This window comes from Macaca thibetana, chromosome 17 (assembly GCF_024542745.1).
Source record: "Macaca thibetana thibetana isolate TM-01 chromosome 17, ASM2454274v1, whole genome shotgun sequence".
Classification (NCBI taxonomy): Eukaryota; Metazoa; Chordata; class Mammalia; order Primates; family Cercopithecidae; genus Macaca; species Macaca thibetana.
The window spans coordinates 76002332-76019915 of NC_065594.1; the positions used below are offsets into that span (position 1 = coordinate 76002332).

Below are 17584 nucleotides of genomic sequence, written 5' to 3' on the forward strand. Positions count from 1 at the left end.
ATCTATATATATACACACATACACACACACACCCCACATTTTCTTTTTCCATTCATCTGTTCATCTGTTTATAGACATGTAGGTTAATTCTGTATCTTAGCTATTATGAATAATTCTGCAATGAACACGAGAGTACAGGTATCTTTTCAATATATTGATTTCTCCTTTCTTTTGGATATAGACCCAGTAATGGGATTGTGAGATCATATGGTAGTTCTATTTTTAATTTTTGAGGAACCTGCGTACATTTTCTAAAGTGGCTGAATGTTTTATTTTTCATTTTTTTTAAGACAGGTCTTGCTGTGTCACCCAGGCTGGAGTGCAGTGGCACACAATCACAGCTCACTACAGTCTTGACCTTACAGGCCCAAGCCGTCTTTCAACTCAGCCTCTTGAGTGGCCGGGACCACAGGCATATGCCACTACGCCTGTCTAATTTTTAAGTTTTTTTGTAGAGATGAGGTCCCACTATGTTGCCCAGGCTGGTCTCGAATTCCTGGCCTCAAGTGATCCTCCCACCTCAGCCTCCCAAAGTGCTGGGATTATAGGTATGAGCCACTGCACTCCCCAGCTAATGGCTGTTATTAATTTATACTCCCCATCAATAGTGTACAGGTGTCTCTTTTTCTCCACATTCTCACTAACCCTTGTTATCTTTTGTCTTTTTGTTAATAGCCATTATAACAGGTGTGAGGTAATATCTCATTGTGGCTTTAATTTGCACTTCCCTGATGATTAGTAGTGTGGACCATTATTTTATATACATGTTGGCTACTTGTATGTTTTTTGAGAAATATCTCTTCAGACGTGTTTATTTGCCCATTCTTTTTGTTTGTTTTTTTTTTTAAATTGGGTTATTTGTTTTCTTGCTGTTGCATCTTTTGAGTGCCTTTTATATTTTGGATATTAACTCATTGTATCCATGGTTCGCAAAATATTTTCTCCCATTTTGTGGATTGTCTCTTCACTTTATTATTTCCTTTGTTGTGTAGAAGCTTTTTGATTAATTAATTAATTATTATTATTTTTTGAGACGGAGTTTCTCTCTTTCGCCCAGGTTGGAATGCGGTGGCCTGATCTCGGCTCACTGCAACCTCTGCCTTCCTGTTTCAAGTGATTCTTCTGCCTCAGCCTTCTAGTAGCTGGGATTACAGGCGTGTGCCACCATGCCCAGCTAATTTTTGTGTTTTTTTGCAGAAATGAGGTTTCACTATATTGGCCAGGCTGGTCTCGAACTCCTGACCTTGTGATCTGCCTGCCTCGGCCTCCCAAAGTGCTGGAATTACAGGTGTGAGCTGCTGTGCCCAGCCTATTATCTTTTTTTTGAGACAGAGTCTCACTCTGTTGTCCAGGCAGGAGTGCAGTGGTGCAATCTCGGCTCACTGGAACCTCTGCCTTTTGGATACAGACGATTCTCCTGCCATAGCCTCCTGAGTAGCTGGGACTACAGGTGTGCGCCACTGTGACTGGCTGATTTTTGTATTTTTAGTAGAGCTGGGGTTTCACAGTTTTGGCCAGGCTGAACTTGAACTCCTGACCTCAGGTGATTCGCCCACCTCAGACTCCCAAAGTGCTGGGATTACAGGTATGAGCCACTCTGGCCCTGTGCAGAAGCTTTTTAGTTTGGAGTAATCTCATTTGTCTATTTTTACTTTTGTTGCCTGTGCTTTTGTGATCATAGACAAAAAAAATCATTGTTCAGAGCAACTCTTGGAGCTTTTATGTTTTCTTTTAGCAGTTTTACAGTTTCATGTCTCACATTTAAGTCTTTAATCCATTTTGAGTTGATTAAATGGCTTAAAACATTTAATCCATTTTGAGTTGATTTTTATATCATGTGAGGCAAAGGTCCAATTTCATTCTTCTGCATACAGATATCCTGTTTTCCCAGCATCATTTAATGAAGAGACTGTCCTTTCCCCATTGTTTATTTTTGGCATCTTTGTTGAAATCCAGTTGACTGTAAGCACATGGATTTATTTCTGGGCTCTCTGTTCTGTTCCATTGGTCTATGTGTCTGTTTTTATGCCAGCTCCTTGCTGTTTTTATTGCCATTTGCTTTTGTTATTCTTTTATTTCTTTATCTTATGAATTTTTAAAAAGTTGAAACTTTTTAATATTTGTCTTATTATAGTTATACTCTTAAATGTGTCAGTTTATGCCTTTATGCATTTTAATGTCTTTTTCTAACACTTTTAATACTTTATATAGTAATTTTTCACTTGCATTATTTTTTTACCCCCTCTTTTTTGGTGTCATGGTTTTACCTTTATCTTCTTTTCGTTTTCTGTATTTAATATTTTTTATTTTGCTCTTTTTCTGATTTTTATTTTTCACCTATTTCTATTTTAACAGTGTCACAATTTTTTCTTTTTATTTCTAAGCTTTTGGTATCTGTTGTATAGGCTTTACTTTTACTAGTTATTTGCATTGTAATATTCAAAACCCTTTCATGTTTGTCTATTTCTTGTCTTCCTGATATATTCCATTTATTATTTCTTAAAATTACAGACACACAAGCATTTTGTTGGTGATGAAAATTGCAAGGACATTCTTGCCTCTGTAGTCTTGGATGTTTTTGTCCTGACCGTCTCTCACAGTTTGCTCTTTTGGATTTGCAGAATCTCTCTCCATATCCCTAGTGTGAATTCCCCAGGTGAAATGAAATAATCATGGATAACCCTAGAATTGCATTATGACACATTTTTGATCCAAGAATGATAATGGTTTTCTTTATGAAAGGGGCATATTTGATATTAGAATTAGAGTTTTTCTTTTCTTGCATCCCATATTGGTCAATTGTGTATTAGACTCTGGACGGTCTCACACCCATTCTGTCTGACACAATCGTTGGGACCTGCAGGTTTCTCAACACTGTGCCACATTACTGAAAGAACAGGTTGGAGGGGAAGGCTGCCCCTGAGACCTGGCATTGCTGAAGAAAATTCTAAAAGACCATTCTGGAAGGAGGCTGTATAGTGAGACCACAGCCATACTCCTGAAATCTGTTCTACCTCAGCCTGCTTTGCATGTTGCGTTTGACCTGCCACCCTTCTTAGCAGGTTTATGGGAGACTCCTGGCTGTGTTGATCTTCTTCCTTCATTCCCACATTATAAGAGGCACGTGGGTTGCAGTTCTCACCATGGACTTTCCTTTCTTTTTCAAATAAAATATGAGCTTGGACAAATAAAAGTAGAACTCTACTGCTTTCCATTTTGGTAAGACCACACAGGGAATTGTAAGTCTGGTCTGGGACATATACTTTAAAAATAGAATGGTGAGGTAACTTAAAAATCATGCCATGTGAGGAACAGTTGAAGGAATATTTAGTCTTATTATAAGAGGAATTTAAAGAAAATGTGCTTGCTATTGGCGGTATCCCTAGGGCTGTCATGGAAGAGGAGTTTGCTAACTAGGGCAGAACTAGATGTAATGGGTGGAATTTACAGGAATCCAGGTTTGGCTGTGTTTATGGAGAAAAACAATTCAAATGTGAAAACTGTTAAACCGCACAGCTTCCTGCTTCAGAGTGGACCAAGATAGGCTAATACAGCCATTGTTAGGCAGGCATTGTGCTTCAGTAGGGATGGTGCCAGGTTCAAGAGCCAGAGACCCACAGCCAGTGAATTAGGCATAGGGTTTTACTGGTGACTTACAGGGATGCTTCAGTGGTAGCAGGACAGAAGAACCGCCACCACTTATAAAAAGCATGCAGTTTATATAGCATTTTCACTTGGCACCTCCACCCCCACCAACAACCTACACCTGGCAACCTTCACTTAACCCAAAAGAAAGGGCCTGTCTCCCCCGTGCAGCCTGCAGTCCACCGGTGGGCTCAGATGTTTCTCATAGATAAGGAATGAATCTCCTGGTTGGCCACACTTGGAGCTCCCAACACACATTCAGGTGCGTCTGCCATATAGGGTCATTCTGAGGGTATGCATAAGGTTACGTTATCACTGTCAGGTGTATCTACAGTACACAGGTGTGTTTACCCTATAGGAGGTTAGAAGGTTCTGTGATTCTTTGAGCTTGTGTTCATTTTACCTCTGGCCTTAAATTGGATTTTTTTAAAACAAAAATTTTATTGTGCATTGTATTACTTTATTCTTGCACTTCTATAAAACAATACTTGAGACTGGGTAGTTTGTAAAGAAAAGAGGTTTAATTGGCTCATTGGCTTTCACAGCCTGTACGAAAGAGTGGCAGCGTCTGCTTCTGGGGAGGCCTCAGGGAGCTTTTACTCATGGTGGAAGGCAGAGCAGGAGCAGGCGTCTTACATGGTAGGAGCAGGACCACGAGAGAGAAGGGGGAGGTGCTGCACGTTTTAAACAACCAGATCTTGTGAGAACTCTATCACTATACAGTACCAAGGATAGGGGGATGGTGCTAAACCATTTATGAGAACACCCCCGTGATCCAGTCCCCTCCCACCAGGCCCCACCTCCAACAGTGGGGATTAGAGTTTGAGATTTGTTGGGGACAAAAATCCAAACTATATCATGTATATTTAAGGTATACAACATGATGTTATGAGATAGATATATATATATATATATATGTAGTTAAATGGTTGCTGTGGTGAAACAACATATACAAATGATTTGATTAGCCTATTTCAAAATAGGGTATTTGCATTTGCAATGAGTTTGTTCATCTACTTTTATTTATTTTGATAGAGGAAATCCATTCTCCTCAGCATCATCCTTGGTTATATGCCATCTAGGTGTTGATGGTTTTCCTCATATCCTGTAGACTTTGTGGAGTGAAAGGGTCATGCTAGACAAAAGGTGTGAGCATTGAATTGGAATCATTTTAGAGCTAAACCCTTAGCTTCCTAGAGACTTATTTTATCCTAGTTTCCTTTAATGAAATATAACTAATATATGATGAAATGCATAGTCTCAAATGTATAGCATATTTCGGCAGTTGTATATACCTTGCAGCTACTTCCTGGATGTTCTTTTCATGCCCCCTTTTAATTAATTTCTTCCTCCACCCCCCACCCCCATTGAAAAGCCGCTTTCTGACTTCTGTAACCATTGATTAGTTTTGCCTGTCCTTAGGCTTCATACGCATGGAATCATACCACATGTACTAATTTGTGTCTGACTTTCTTCATCCAGCATAATGTTTTAGAGGCTCATAATCTATGTTTTCGCAGGTATCAATAGTTAGTTTATTTTTATTGCATTTCATGGTATGAATACATCATTTTTCCATTCTCCCCTCTGGAGATTTTGTTTCTTGCTACCTAGAGGAACAATCCTGAACCTTTTTTTTTTTTTTTTTTTCGAGACAGAGTCTCACTCTCACCCAGGCTGGAGTGCAGTGATGTGATCTTAGCTCACTGCGACCTCTGCCTCCTGGGTTCAAGCAATTCTTCTGCCTCAGCCTCCCGAGTAGTTGGGATTACAGGCATGTGCCACCACGCCCAGCTAATTTTTGTGTTTTTAGTAGAGACGGGGTTTCACCATGTTGGCCACACTGATCTTGAATTCCTGACCTGTGATCCACCCACGTTGGCCTCCCAAAGTACTGGGATTACAGGCCTGGCCTTTCTGCGGCTGTGGGCCACCATGTCAGCATTTGACCCTACAAGGCCCATCCCTGCTTCAGGCTGCCCAGGGGAGCAGGTAAGGAAGTTGCAAGGACAGTCCTGAACATTTTTAAAGAAATTTGAATTCTTTAGGCAAGCTTCCTACTGATCTCATTACTTAATATTGTCATGTTTTTACATCATTGTGCTTATTTTTATTGAAAGAAACAAGTAAGAAGATAATTGATGTGCCGTGTAAAATGCTGATAAGTAAGTGTCTGGCTCCTGGAAAGTCTTCAATGAATGTGCGAGCTTTAATGACAGCAATTAATAGTTTACCTGATTTTGCCCCCAATACTTTTAGACCAGTAGGGTAAAGTGGAATGCTCTGGACATCTATGAAAGTTTAGTGAGGGTTTTAGTAAAATGAGTTTCAGTAAATTTAAAAGTAATTTACGAAATCTGTTATGAATTGCACAGGAATTGAAATGTCACTGCCTCAAATTTATGAATAGCTTTACATGTTCAAAGTTATATTCTTTTTGAAATAAAGTAGTGAATTATATTTGTTACCACTTTATACCAGCTAAAGATTGAAACTAACCTACTTGCAATAAGAGAATTGAAAAAACTTCTTTTATGAGCTTTGTTGAGGTATGGTTGATATATAATAACAAAGAATATTTACAGTTCATAAAATTTGATACATTTTCACATGTTTGTACCATAAAACCATCACCACAACCAAGATGATGAAGACATCCATCATTTCTAAAAGTTACCTGGTGTCCCTTTAAAATTTTTCTCTCCTGTCCTAACTTTCACCCAATCCTATCAACCACAGTATCAGATTTCTGCCAATATGTATTTATTTGCATTTGTAGAGCATGGTTAAGTGGATATTAAAATAAATTATGGCCTATCTATGTTGTGTTAAAATTAAAATAATGCGTTTGAAAAATAATTACATGGGAAGTACTTATGTGAGATACAATGTTATGTGGAAAACATGATATAAAATTATTAATACAGACTGAATTTAAATTGGCACACACAAAATGCCATTAACATATATAGAAAAAAATGAGGGAAACATATTAAAATATGGTTATTTCTGGGTATGCATGATTATAGGTGATTTATTTAATTTATACTATTTTATATTTTCTAAATTTAGTAAAATCAGAATACATTATTTTATAATCAGAAAAATAGTAAAGCAAGCCTTGAATTAGTTGATCTAAGTATTCAGCAAACATTTTATAATACATTTCCACTTGGCTGAGGAATTTTCACTTGAAGATTTGAATTGTAAATAGTTAAGAATGTATTCTCCAAGTGAAAGGAAAAGTTGTGATAAAGAAGCACTGTTTTTTTTCTGAAAGTGCTAGAATACTTTGGATATTAATGTAAGTGTTCTGAGTAATCATATTAATAACTAGGGTATGTGAAATAATTCCTTCAGTAGCTGACTGCTTAGCCTCCTGGAACTGAACTGAACGCATTATGTGAGCTCTCTTGGTAATGAAGGTCGCAAATCAAAGGAAAGAATACATGAAAAAAGGATTAGAACAAAAAGAGCTAAAGCCATAACTCTACATCCCTGTTATAATGAATCCTATAATTTGATGAATGTAAGCGGGTAAAAAATGGCATTTAATGAATTAAGGATGAGCTGATCTTCCCTGTTGTCAGTTGGGAATGAAACCCTTTTCCTGAAATACTGTAAGATTCAGGAAAAAAAAAAAATCCATGTATAAAGTAATTTGTTATATATAAGGAAATTATACTTCTTATAAAATTATAATTCATGGTGAAGTATACATCATGAAGAGGTGAAGAGTAATTTTTCTTCATGAGTTTTGCATAGGACTACAGTATATGAAACATAAACAATGATTACAAAGTTTATATATTTAATTTTACTTACTTCAACTAAATAATAATTGCCTATCTCGTGTTAGCAGGCCTCTAGGAAAAATTTTTTTAAAAAGCAAAGAGTGGTATCTCTGTTCTCAAGACACATAAAGTTTAGTGCATTATTTGGGTGCAGTACTTGGGCCTAAAACCAAGTATCCACAGTCGACCCTTAAACAACATGGGTTTGAACTGCTTGGTTCTAATTATATGCAGATTGTTTTCAATAAATATATCAGAAAGTTTTTTTGAGATATGGGACAATTTGAAAAACCTCGCAGATGAACCATATAGCCTAGAAATTTCAAAAAATTAAGAAAAAGTTAGATAGGTGATGAATATATAAAATATGCATAGATACCAGTCTATTTTATTATACGCTACCATAAAATATACACAGATCTATTATAAAAAGTTAAAATATATCAAAACATATGCAAACAAACACATACCATATGTGGTGCCACAAATGTAAAACATAAAGATGCAGTATTAAATCATAACTGCATGAAATTAACTGTAGTATATATTACTGTAATAATTTTGTAACCACCTTCTATGACTATTGCAATGAGCTCAAGTGTTGTATATGCTTAAAACGCCATGTGACACTAATTCAGTTTACTAGAGAGCTGTTCATCTCTCTGGTAAGTTGCTTATTGCAGTAAAAAGTGATCTCTCTTGGTTCTGGTATATTTTTCATAATATGTAATGCAACACTGTAAACCTTGACTAACACCATGGGACCCAAGTGTAATGGCACTAGTGATGCTGGAAGTGGTCCCAAGAAGCAGAGAGATGTCATGACATTACAAGAAAAAGTTTAATTGCTTGATATGTACCATTGACGGAGGTCTGCATATATGGTTTCCTGCCATTTCAAGATAAATGAATTTTGCTTAAGGACCATTGTAAAAAAAAAAAAAAGGGGGGAGAATCTGTGAAGCCATTGCTGTAGTTACACCAGAAGGTGAGAAAACCTTGTACTTTTTACAAAATCCTTTTTATCTCATACCAAAAATGCAGCTTTTATGTGGTGCAGGATTACTATAAGAAAGGCATACCTACAGACTCTACTATGATTGAAGAAAAATTGAGATCACTATAAGAAAGGCATACCTACAGACTCTACTATGATTGAAGAAAAATTGAGATCACTACAAAACAACTTAAAGAAAAAGGAAAGTGAAGGATCAAAGCTGGAGAATTTACTATCAGCAAAGGATGGTTTAATAATTTTAGAAAGAGATTTGTCTTAAAAAATGTCAACATAACAGGAGAAGCAGCTTTTCCTGACAGGTTCCCAGATGCCAGTAAGAAAATCAACAAGGAGAAAGGGTATCTGCCAGAACAGGTTTTTAATGAAGACAAAAGTGTCCTATTCTGGACAAAAGAATGTCACAAAAGATATGTATTAGGAAGACAAGGGATTTAAGACAGGAAAAGACAGGCTGACTCTACTGTTCTGTGCAAATGCAGTTGGGTTTATGATGAGGACTGAATTTATGAAGCTGCTAAGCTCGAAGTCTTGAAAGGAAAAGTTAACACCAGATGGCAGTCTTTTAGTTGTACAACAAGAATGCCTGGACAATAAGAACTTTATTTTAGGATTGGTTCCAAAGATGCTTTATTCCTAAAGTCAGAAAGTATCTTGCCAGTAAAGGACTTTTATTTTTTCTTGAAAGAAACAGGGTCTTGCTCTGTTACGCTGTTGCCCAGGCTGGAGTGCAGTGGCATGATCATGGCTCACTGCATCCTCAAACTCCTGGGCTCAAGTGATCCTCCCACCTCAGCCTCCCAAGTAGCTGAGACTACAGGTGTGTACCATTATGCCCAGCTAATTTTTGTTAGTTTTTGTAGTAGGTGGTCTTGAACTCCTGGCCTCAAGTGATCCACCTGCCTCAGCCTCTCAAAGTGTTGGGATTAAGATGTGAGCTACCATGCCTGGCCTAGTGACTGTCTTTCAAATTTCTTTTGATATTGGGCAGTGCCCCTGGCTACCCAAAATGCATGAGTTCAACACTGAAGGTTCCATAGTGGTCGACTTGCTCCCATACTCAGTGTCTCTAATTCAGCCTTTAGATCGGGGGTCATAAGGGCCTTTAAGGCTCATTACGCTCAGTACTGTATGGAAAGAATTGTCAACACTATGGAAGAGAACTCTGAGAGAGAGATCATCATGAAAGTCTAGAAAGGTGACATCTTTGAAAATGCCATCGTTACAGAATAAAGTTGTAAATGCCATCAAGCCTGAAATCACTAAATTCCTGCTGAAGAAAACTGTGTCCAGATATGCATGACTTTACCAGATTTATGACAGAGCCAATCAAGGAATCATGAAAATGATTGTGGTCATGGCAAAAACAAAACAAAACAAAACAAAAAAGTGGCCAGAGGAGGTGAATGGTTTCAAGATAGGCGTCATGGAGAAATTCAAGAGCTAATCAAGGGTCAACTATATTTTGAGCCTGAAGAAATGAATATTTTCAATACTTATTTTCATCCATTAGTATACTGAAAGGAAATGAAAGTGACAGCATCAATCAATACAGTCATCAATTTCCATTAAAATTAGAGTTGGGGTAATTAACAAAACAAAGCATTCTCTAAAAATATTTGAAGGTAATTATACATTTTTTTCTCACTTATTTTTAGTAGCAATGTCCTTTTGTATTTTTTGGATAGGTCATTCTCCTGGAAAACACTTTTCCCAAAGAACTAACAATTAATTATCTTGCATCCAAGATCCAATATTAGTGAAGTTGAAATGAGACTGGAAAAAGCAGCAGCAGCCTTCCGCGTCGCTGTTGCCTCTGCCACTTCGTCCGCCGCCGTGTGCCCTTCGGAGTCCCGCGCCCCACCACGCCCAACATCGTGCTGTTCAGCGGCAGCTCGCATCAGGACCAGTCCCAGCACGTGGCCGACCGCCTGGGCCTGGAACTGGGCAAGGTGGTCACCAAGAAGTTCAGCAACCAGGAGACCATAGTGGAGATTGGGGAAAGTGTGAGAGGGGAAGATGTCTACATCATGCAGAGCGCTGCGGGGAAATGAACGACAACCTGATGGAGCTCCTCATCATGATCAATGCCTGCAAGATCGCATCATCATCCAGGGTGACTGCCGTGATCCCGTGTTTCCCATATGCCTGACAAGATAAAAAGGACAAGAGTCGTGCCCCAGTTTCCGCAAAACTTGTGGCCAATATGCTGTCGGTGGCTGGGGCGGATCACATCGTCACCATGGACCTGCATGCCTCTGGGATACGGGGATTCTTTGATATTCCTGTGGATAATTTGTATGCGGAGCCCGCAGTCCTGCAGTGGATTCGGGAAAACATTGCTGAGTGGAAGAACTGTATATCATTGTTTCACGTGATGCAGGGGGAGCCAAAGGGTCACGTCAATCGCAGACAGGTTGAATGTGGAATTTGCTTTGATCCGCAAAGAGAGGAAGAAGGCGAATGAAGTGGACCGGATGGTCCTGGTGGGCGACGTGAAGGACCGCGTGGCCATCCTCGTGGATGACATGGCTGACACATGCGGCACCGTCTGCCATGCCGCGGACAAGCTGCTGTCAGCTGGAGCCACCAAAGTGTATGCTGCCCTTATCCATGGGATCTTGTCTGGACCAGCTATTTCCAGAATAAATTATACATTATACAGACAATGCTGCCTTTGAGGCTGTGGTCGTCACAAACACAATTCTGCCAGAGGACAAAATGAAACACTGCACCAAGATTCAGGTCACTGACATTTCCATGATCTTGGCTGAAGCAATCCGAAGGGCACACAGTGGGGAATCCGTGTCCTACCTGTTCAGCCATGCCCCGCTATAAATCCAGAACGGGAAGTGTCCAGCAAGCCTACTCTGACTTCTGACTTGTTTTTGTTTACTGGATGTTTAGCTGTAGGTACTCAGCAGTGATAGGTTAATCACTGGCAAAAGCATCCGATCTTTGTATGTGCTAAGATTTATTGTTTCCCGTTCTAAAGCTCAAGATCATTTCTTTCCAGTTTTTGGGGAAATGGTGGTGGTTATTTGGTCTTTAAGTGAACTGTCTTAAATGAGAAACATTTTTGTCATTTTGACTTTTAACGGGTACATGTGATCTCTTCCTTTGTTCTTTCAGTACTTTGAGGCGACAACTTTCAAGTACATAATTTCATTGTGGAAGTCATAGTTTATGTATTTTGAGGTTGCCAAAGGTGACTTCAGATTAAAGCCTTCTGTGTAAATATATATGAAAATGCCTATGGACGTTTGGGTAAAACCCTGTATAGAATTAATTAGCCTTTTACTTTGGAGTGAACCTTGGAAAATTTATAATTCTCATACCATGGATTTTGAATTTTTCTTTTTTTTTTTTTTTTTGGTAACTCAGTTTCAGATAAACCATCTTGGTTATTGTGCTTAATTTGGACCAAATTTTATTTAGCTTAATATGGACACTGACACATTTTGGGGGGTGTACATCAGACATATCAGAGCAGTGTAGTTCTGGATCATTTTTAAAATTACCTCTTCTAAAACGTAACTGTCACTTACCTGAAATGCTGCTTCCTAAAATTCCAAAATTATATTGAGCAGTCGCCAAGGCGTAAAGCCAATCGACTTAAAGGTAATCATTTCAGCTAACATTAAATTTAAAGCCTAAGAATGTATACAGCTAGTTTTAAAATAATGATCTCAGATTTTTAAAAAGGATATAGGAACCTGCATTGTCATTCTCTGAATTAAGAACTGATGGTTTCTATCATTATTTAGCCCCACCTTTGTATTTTAAAGTCCTTCAGAATACTTTTATGAACCAATGAGACTGGACTTAGCCACACACAATGGAAATTCAGACCTTGACTATTTGGTTTTTCCAGTTCACAAAGGTGATGAAGACTGTCTTGGAGCAACTTAATCCCAGAAGTTGTACATTTCTTGCTGCTCCTGGCGTGGAAACTTAAGTGAGACCACCAAATACATTGGTCCTGTCCAATTCTACTGAATGGGGGTGGACTTGGCATTTATCTGGCCAAAAACAGGAGCCAGAGAAATATGAATATACCAAAGTTGTTTAGCCTCCAACTTAAATTACATTAGTCAACTTATAGATATTCATATGGTCGCTTTTCTTTTTAGATACTACATCAACTAGATTCAGGAATATATCATTTGCAGTGCTTGTATTGGTTTAAAATATAAAATTTTAAGATCCTCTAACATTGTACTAAAAAATTTCAGTAAGACCATTCTGACTGCTTTCAAAAAAAAAAAAAAAAAAAAAAAAAGACTGAAAAGAATCTGGTACTGAGTCAGTGACTCCTAAGGCAGATGCCTCAACTCTCAACCAAAGTGTAAATGGGGCCGGGCGCGGTGGCTCACGCCTGTAATCCCAGCACTTTGGGAGGCCGAGGCGGGTGGATCACGAGGTCAGGAGATCGAGACCATGGTGAAACCCCGTCTCTACTAAAAATGGAAAAAATTAGCCAGGCGCGGTGGCGGGCGCCTGTAACTCGGGAGGCTGAGGCAGGAGAATGGCGTGAACCCGGGAGGTGGAACTTGAAGTGAGCCGAGATTGCGCCACTGCACTCCAGCCTGGGCGACAGACCGAGACTCCGTCTCAAAAAAAAAAAAAAAAAAAAAAAAAAAAACCCCACAAAGTGTAAATGGATGCTATTATATTCAATACAGTATTTTTTTTTTTTTTTTTTTTTTGAGACGGAGTCTCGCTGTGTGGCCCAGGTTGGAGTGCAGTGGCCCGATCTCGGCTCATTGCAAGCTCCACCTCCCGGGTTCACGCCATTCTCCCGCCTCAGCCTCCGAGTAGCTGGGACTACAGGCGCCTGCCACCTCGCCCGGCTAGTTTTTTGTATTTTTAGTAGAGACGGGGTTTCACCATGTTAGCCAGGATGGTCTCGATCTCCTGACCTCGTGATCCACCTGCCTCGGCCTCCCAAAGTGCTGGGATTACAGGCTTGAGCCACCGCGCCTGGCCATTCAATACAGTATTGATATAACGTTCACAAGTACATGCATTTTACTTTGTATGATTGGAAGGGAATATATTGTCCTCTAATTTTCCTGTGGCAAAAAGATGTGTGAACTGTGGCTATGGGTAGTTACGATACACGTGAACATCTCTTACCACAGTATTATTATAGAAGTTTAGAAATGTGGTAAACATATATGTCAGAAACAATGGTGTATCATGAAAGTATAATTAGTGCAATTAAATATTTTATCCTTCTTGTGTACTTATAGCCTATTTTGCTTCATAAATCGTTCCACTTATTAAAGTGAACTCATTTTCAGGGATGTATTAGAAAATAAAAAAATGGTAATAATGATATTTCAGTAATGTCTTTAAAAGAGATATTTCAGAGTTAAAGTGGTGATGCTTTCCGAGAGTTTAATTGTATTTAAAAATAAATGAAATTCTGATGACTTACATCTTTTACCTCCCCCACACTTTCCCCTAATGTAAATGCTATTTCATATAAAACTCATTAAGCAGAACTTGACATCTTTTAAAATCATTCACTATCATAACATAATGTAATCGGCAAATGTTTTTCACTTCATTTGAAGTGTCTCTGTGGATGAACACAGATCCTATTGATAGCAGCCATCAAATGCCTCACTATCATAGTAAAATGAAGCTAATATCACTATGAAATAAGATAATGAGCTCTGAAAATCCACAGAGCTCACCAAAACTTTTTGACAGATCAAAACAAAAACTTTGAGTAAAAATAGTGACACAGAAATGTCTCTTAACCATTTTGTATTTAGGCTGATTATCTGATATATATTCTTGAAACTACCTTGTCTGTTAAAAAATATATAAACATAATATACTAATATATAAGTATACTTTTCTTAAGCAAACATATAAATATATGTTTATATAAATATATAATATATATTTTAAGCAGACAAGGTAGTTTCAAGAAGAACCTTAAGTATTTTTAAGTGGTTTATTGCAAATGATTATAATTGAATTTCTAAATTATTTAAAGTGAGGAGATGTCTAAAAATAATACTATGATTTAAGTACTTTACCATTTACCAAAAAAAAAAAGATTGTCCTAATTAAAAATGAATTATTTTCCCTTTTTAGACACACTTTAAACAAACCATTTAATTAAGTTCACTCCTGATGGTTTGGGAGCTGGTTACACAGTTTGTAGATAATTCAGGCCCTCTGTTTCTTTCCTTTCTCTGGCTACTGTCTACCTTCTGTTCATATCAGAGCTTAGCAGCATCCTAATGGGGTTGGATGATAGAGGGGGGGCAATGGAAGAAGCAAGTTAGATGAGTCAATGTTTTTCGTATTAACATTAGAAAAATGTTTTGCCCAAAAGCTGTTAGTTAAAATCAGGCTTTCAATGTACTGTTGATTTTAATTTATGGTATGTGTGTTTCTCATTAACTTGGGGGAATCCTAAACTTAATTGAAAATAAAGGCAGCATGATATAGTGAAAAGCTTTGGCATCAGACACAGCGGGGTGCAAAATCTACCTCTGCTGTTGCCTAACCATATGGCTTTGGCAAGAGCTATTTCTTCATCAGTTCAAGGAGGATAAAATACCTGTTTGGCAGAGTTATGAGAATTAATCATTTATGTTAAAAATCTAGTATAGAACATATTTGTAATTTTCACCTGAGTGTGTTTTATAGTTTAGTAGAACATAGTTAATATCAGAGGCCAATTCTTTGATTATATTAAGATTACTAAGTATACTGTAAAAAAGTTATTAGAAAAGTCAGCTTCCAAACTTTTGATGCATAAATGTAATACCTCATTACTAACATAATTCTATGAAGTTAGCTTCCCAGCACATAGAATAACACTCACCACTTTTATTCAATGCATAGGAGATTTCCATCAGAATTAAGAGATAAACCTTAATCCTGAGAGGGTTGAAAGTGGAAATGCTACAGATCCAAGTTCTTTTTCAGGTCGTGTTCACTATCAAATAGTCATGTATAAAAACACCTCATCTCATGTAGTTTATAGACTAGATGCAATCTTGCAATTGCTTATAAATAAAATTCTTTTAAAAAAGAATATTTAAATATAGTAGAAAACCCTGATGTTCAAATAAACAGAAACTTGTGATAGATGCTTCCTAATATGTATTTGGATTTATTCAAGATACAGTTATCAATCATGATATAAAGATGGCGTCTCTTCTCATTCCTGCCTGACCCTGTTTCCTAGGACTCTCATGTCAGCTTGAAAGAAAGGCAGTTTTATAAATGAATTCATACACAGGCATAATCACTCTGAGAATACATTTCTTGGAAAAATTATTTATTGAGTACTTTATGGTTTCTTTAAAGTTATTTAAAGAAATTCAGAGAACACAGGGGTTAGTACATTTAATAAGGAAATAATTGTATTAGCTAGTGTTGAACTGTCAAATAGAGCTGAATCATGGATCGGGCAGAAGGTGGTATTGACTTGGAGAATTCAGCTGCAAAAGAAGATTGTTATACCATTTATCATCACCAACACAGGAAAGTTTATTGTACTTTCCAGATAAGGAACTGAGATGCGGAAAGATGAAGAAAAGTCAGCAAAGTGATTAAGTATGGTTGAAGGACCTTGTAAAAGTCAAACTTTCATTTTCTCACATTTCTGTAATTCCACACATTTTAATTGAAAACAGAGCAAACATGTATTTTCATTCTTGATGGTGATCAGCAGAGCACATAATAAAGGATTAGCTTAATTAATCATTGTAGTGAGTATCATTCATAATAAATCCACTTTCATTAATACATTAAGGCTGTGTATCTTTCCTATTTTATCCTGTATTTTTCAGGTTGCCCCAAATCACTCAAATCACAGCTAACTTGCCCTTTGACCAACTTAACTGTCTCTTACAGAGGTTCCCAGGTTTTAGTTGTCACTATAAGAAGTCATAATGAAATTGAAGAGTCACTAACCATCCTTCCACAGTAGGTCCTGCATTAAGTTGTTTTGTTCAATATTGTTTCATTATAACATTGTCGAGAAAAAATAAATTGATTCCTGCCTGGGGCCACTGTCTTCTGGGAGTTTGCACGTTTGCATGTTCCCCAACCCCTGGCTGCATGGGTTTTCTCCAAGCACTCTGGTTTCCCTCCACAGCTCAAAGCTGTGCCCACTAGGTGAATTGGCATGTCTGCACAGTCCCAATCTGAGTGAGTGTGAGTGCACCCTGTGATGGGATGAGATGGTGTCCTGTCCAGGGCTGGTTCCCACCTTGCACCCTGAGCTACAGGGAGACACTCTGGCCATCTGTCATTCTTAACTGGAATAAACAATTTGGAAAATGAATGAATGAGTGAGTGAATGAGTATAAATGATTGCAAAACAAAAATTTGTAACATATACAATAACCATACAAATGCATAACAATAAACAATGTGGTATGAAAGCACTCAGCAAGCCTATGATATGTGTTATTGCTTGTTTTCGAACTGTGTGGTGGTAGGAGGTGCTCCAGACAATTTTCAAGTTGCAAGCATTTATTCACTAATTTCATCACCACCACTGTGACTGTTGTCACTCACTGATGACCCAAAAATTGGATAATTATCTTCCTTGTCTGTCTTAATCTTTCCTAAATGTATGTATAGCTCACATTTATTTCAGTGTTTAATATTAGAAGTGTTTTGGTTCTTTCTTTAGAAGTTTGGTGGTGTTTCTGTGACCATAAACATACCATAGCAACTTAACTCTTGTTTATATAGTAACTAGCCTATGGTAAAATTGGTTTTGTTACACATCGTTTTGCTTAAAGTCACAATTTCCAAGAACCTACTGATCATATTGAGGACTTGCTGTTAAGTGTGTATTGGACAAAACTATATATTCAATGAGAGATTAAATATATCTTACAGTCAATTAATTCAATGGTGGGAGAGTATATCTTGAACATGGTCAGGCAGAAATACCTGTGAGTAGGGTCTGTGGAGAGAGACAAAAATAGAGACAGAGCAAAAAGGGAGGTGAGATTGTGCTAGTATTTACCTATTTCTGACTTTTGACCTGTAAACTGGAGCTATTTCTTAAGTGAACACTTCAGTTAATTATGAAAATGCGCTTAAAGATTGATGTTTACACAAAGACTATCAAAGAAGT

The 17584-nt window shown here is 37.7% G+C and overlaps 1 protein-coding gene and 1 pseudogene across 2 annotated transcripts in view; both read left to right on the forward strand.

The window, feature by feature from the left end:
- Positions 1-17584, forward strand: part of HS6ST3 (heparan sulfate 6-O-sulfotransferase 3) — a 756421-nt gene that overhangs the window by 40064 nt on the left and 698773 nt on the right. The window lies entirely within an intron of this gene.
- On the forward strand, positions 6733-12158 carry LOC126940218 (ribose-phosphate pyrophosphokinase 2-like; annotated as a pseudogene). The gene has a single exon (XR_007720661.1). The product of XR_007720661.1 is annotated as a ribose-phosphate pyrophosphokinase 2-like (transcript).